Source organism: Rutidosis leptorrhynchoides, chromosome 4 (genome assembly GCF_046630445.1).
Source record: "Rutidosis leptorrhynchoides isolate AG116_Rl617_1_P2 chromosome 4, CSIRO_AGI_Rlap_v1, whole genome shotgun sequence".
NCBI classification, from domain to species: domain Eukaryota; kingdom Viridiplantae; phylum Streptophyta; class Magnoliopsida; order Asterales; family Asteraceae; genus Rutidosis; species Rutidosis leptorrhynchoides.
In genome coordinates, this window is record NC_092336.1 from 47,584,636 (window position 1) to 47,589,088 (window position 4,453).

General features: G+C 31.9%; 1 long non-coding RNA gene across 5 annotated transcripts; it reads right to left on the minus strand.

Annotated features, from left to right (window-relative positions):
* Positions 1 to 1,271: 1,271 nt before the first annotated feature.
* Positions 1,272 to 4,099, minus strand: LOC139840103 (uncharacterized). 5 transcript variants are annotated; one of them, XR_011757238.1, is made up of 4 exons: positions 4,026 to 4,099; positions 3,445 to 3,547; positions 3,186 to 3,290; positions 1,272 to 1,907 (listed from the first exon to the last, which is right to left on the minus strand). It is a non-coding gene; the product is annotated as an uncharacterized lncRNA (long non-coding RNA). The 5 variants fall into 5 exon arrangements; XR_011757235.1 differs by having other exon boundaries at positions 3,397 to 3,547; XR_011757236.1 differs by adding an exon at positions 2,350 to 2,388 and having other exon boundaries at positions 3,397 to 4,093.
* Positions 4,100 to 4,453: the final 354 nt, after the last annotated feature.

Consider the following 4,453-nt stretch of genomic DNA (forward strand, 5'->3'; position numbering starts at 1 on the left):
CTGTTACACCGAGTGAGTTCCATCTAGAACCATGATGAACCTGCGTTCGTCACGCAGGAACGCAATCAAACACTTGTCGTCCGGAACATACCCATTTACAGTTAAGAACTTTAGCCACCCTTTAGGAACATACTTTTTCTTTGATCTTTTTTCTTACTCCAAACCCATTATATGAGTCTTGTTGTTCAGATCGAGACACTCATAGTCACAATTACTTTATAGTTCTAATATTACTTTGTAGTTCTAAAATCTAAACCCTAACCTGTAAACCCTAAACACTAAATCATTAATCATATACACTAAACTCTAAACCCTATATCTAAACTCTAAACTCTAAAACCTAAACCAACCCTGAACCCCAAACCACCGACGTTATACCTTACACACTAAACTCTAAACCATAAACCCTATACCCTAAACCTTATACCCTAAACTCTAAACCCTAAATCCTAAACCTTCCTTAAATTCTAAAATCTAAACCCTAAACCCTAAACTATAATCCCTAAACGCTAAACCCTAAACCATATACCCTAAACCCTATACATTAAACCATAAACCCTAAACCTAAACCCTATATCCTATACACAAAACCCTAAACCATATATCTATACTCTATACCATAAATTGTAAAAACAAAACCTGAAACCCGAAACCCTATATCCAAAACCTTAAATCATAAATTCTAAAATCTAAACCTTAAACCTTAAAGTCTAAACCATAAACCCTAAACACTAAACTCGAAACCCTATACACTAAACTCCAAACCCTAAACCCAATATCGAAACCCTAAACCCTAAACCATCAACCCTTAAACTTACACACTAAACCCTAAACCTCAAACCCTATACCTTAAACCCCAATCCCTTTTAGAAAAAGGTGGCTTAACGAAGGCAAGAAAAATTGAACCAGATACATTCTTACCTAAACTTTAAACTTAAACCATAAAACCCTAAACCTTATACCCTAAACCCTATACACTAAACCATAAACATTCCAAAAGTTCAAATGTGTAAAAGCATAAATAAAAAATCTTGTTCAGAATAAAGTAATGGACTTAAATTCGAAAGTAACAGCTAATAAGTTCGACATATAAAGTTGCAGTCAGCGATAATATAACTTTTTGTTGATTTTCTCAATTCTTTGGTGTAGTGTCCAACAAATTTGTTAATGTCATTAATCTCTTGACATGAAAGTAGATAATAAACATAAGTAATATTGGAGTTTAATTGCACCAAAAAAAAGTTTTAAGTCATATCTAACAATTTGATACCGAATAGGATGTAAGTCGTAAGTTGTTTGACGTGTTTCTCATAGAGTGTTAAACGACACTAATAATTTAAGGTAGTTGTGAATTGACAATAACGTCATTGATGTTTACCCTTTAATGAGGTATTTATTTAAAATGAAGAAGGGTTAAATAATTTTCCACTCACATAAGAGAAAGTCCACCAGCTCTTTACTCCATTAATATAAATACAATGAAGTATAAAACTTTAGAAAATCAAAAGTTAGCTGAAAATAACCCATTTTCACCCTAATTCGTTTAAGCGAGTTACTCAAAAGTTTGATCAATTAATTGTACATCACCGGCTCTGATGGTATCCCCTATGCCCATTGAAAGTTGATGACCCCTTTATCAAAACCAATCAAATAAGTAGATGATAAGTTGCCTTAGGTATCGATGAGCAGCAACCATAGATTAACACCTGTAGAATATCATAAATTTGTTTTATTTTAAAAGGTTTTTGTATATGTACTAACCAGGGGAAATATTAGCCTCCGTAGTCATCTTTGATGTTGTAGTCGGGGCATTCGAGATCAGTTGGGTTTCCGATTAGCGTTCTTTTGCATGTCGGACATCCTTCATAGCACCAGTCTGAAGATATTATAGGTTCTATTTTCTGTTCCTGAAAATAGTCAAAAAATGAAACTGTTAGAGAAAAGCTTGAGTTATGTAAATTATCAATAGAAAATCACTGGTGAAATTGTTGTAATAGAAAATGCTTATTGAGATATAGCTGCCCATTCATACATAAGCTTAAGAAGTTGCTGTTGTTGATGTAAATAAGAGTTTGACTGTTTGATAGTTATATAAAGTAACCGGTAAGTAACAATGAAAAAATAAAAATTGCATCGTTGTGATTTATTGCGAACAGGGTATTAAAAAGAGCAGTTTCCATCTAAGGTTCAACGACGACATAATAAAAATTGCGTCATAGCGATTCATTGCAAACATGGTAGAATTAATATCTATGATATCATAAAAATGCAGTTTCCATCTAAGGTTCAACAACAACATTATAAAAACGGCATCATCATGATTCACAACAAACATGGTAAAACTTATACCTATGATATCATAAAAACTGCAGGTGCCATCTAAAGTTCCTACAATGCAATTATGAAGTAAGAAAGATCAGGTTACATTAGCTAAATCTTGTTAACTTTTGAATAAATACATACAGATGTACCGTTAACAACACACAAAATACAAACTTTTATTTTTGACAGCAGTCACAACGTCTCGATTATCAATCCAATGTATAACTTTACAGCCACTTACTTTCCATTTTAATGGTATTAAAGTGGTCTCAAATTCTAACCTGGAGACTGAGTTTCCTTTATTGATTGGATAAAAGAAGCTTTGCATTCTCAGTAGCTAGCTTTAACTTTATGTTTGACTTATCAAGTAATGAGTTGCTGATACAACCAACCGATCAAAAGTAATCAGGGATGGTGGTTAACACACTAAGGTCATGATTTGGGAAGACATAACATCGGTATATAAGACATTCTTAACCGAAGGCATTCATGAAAAACTAAATTATGAATAAATAAACTAAATTACTCCTATATAAAGCACTACTTGGTTAAAACTTATTATCACTTATCTTAGTCATTTACTTGACTTTGTCATTCAATGGCCTTACTTATGTACATGATCATTCTTTTTACAATGCTTAATTTGGTATACAAAACAGATAACTCAACAAATCATGTTGCTTAAAGGTTGGTTAGAATAGAATCTTAAAGGGACATCTCGACTTCGTAATAGAATCATATTTGTGACCATCACAAAGAATAAGAATTTACACAATGTCATATACACAGAAATAGCAATAAGTGATGGTGCATAAACTTAAAAGTTGCACTATAATAAGGTTTAGTATTAGTATATGACGTACCCGTTGACACTTTTGTGAATCGTTTACGGTAGGGTTGAAAGCATCATAATGTGAATTATACTGAATTGTACCTCTGCCTGATCTCATACCTTAAAACGTTGATGGCTGGAAATAACAACATATTTCAATCAAACGACTTAAGTTTTGTGAGTGATATAATTACGCCAAACTTGCAAGGTGTTAAATTTCAAACCAACATATAACCATGAACCTAAAAAGTGAATCCGAAAATCTCTTTATGGTACTTTAATCTGAATACCTCTCCATGACTTCTAGGGAACATTGTAGCTCTTTCTATTTTCTTCTCAATTTGATCGAATATCCCTGTTTTATCTTCAGATGAACTTAAAAACATGCCACAACTGATTCATTAAAAAAACACAAAATAAAAGTTAAACGATTAGCACGGTATGCTAGAATAACAACACAGAAAACGCTTTACCTTAATGTTGAAGAACCTATAAATTCGACCTTCAGTTATTATATATTGTGAGTTTGCTTATTAAACCCAAATTGTGAAGTTATACTTATACACCCGTTCTTTTATATAAATAAAAACATAAAGTTTAAAATATATAGTATTGCAAATATTTGTATACAGATGCACATATTATTGCAAGAGAAAAATTAGAAATCAAATCAAATAAGGAGAAGAACAACAAACAAAACACAAAACACAAACGCACATTAATTATTATTTTGCTTTATTGTTAACTTAAAAAACTTGCAAAACAGTTGCAATTAGTGCTTCCTTTTTCAAAATCAACATCACGTATATCAAGTTCAGGGTTCGATATACCAACGGAAAATAGTTGTAAGGGATGAGAGTTTCCGACGAACCTGATGAAATGGAACTGGGTTTCTGACAGCAACAACACTACTAATGATGATGATTTGACGTGAGTAGCCTGAAAGACACATTTGAACAATAAATATTCAACCAATTTAAATAAACTACGTGAAATGTCATAAAATAGAGTCAATGGGTTGATAAACTTGCAATCATAAATACTATATACCGGGACGTTACAGATATAATATAACCAAGTGAACAAAAATTATATCCGAAAAATTAACACTTCCACAGTAATAAAAATTATAATAGTCAATGACTTCAAGTACAATTATCTTCAAGTTCGATCTTTATGAATCAAGTCAATCGATCTCAAAACCATGCGATGAATATTGATGTGCAATCATCTGTTGATTAACCTAAAAACATAGATTCAAGAAACAATTAAAGTTTAAAGAACCTTGCAATGAAATTT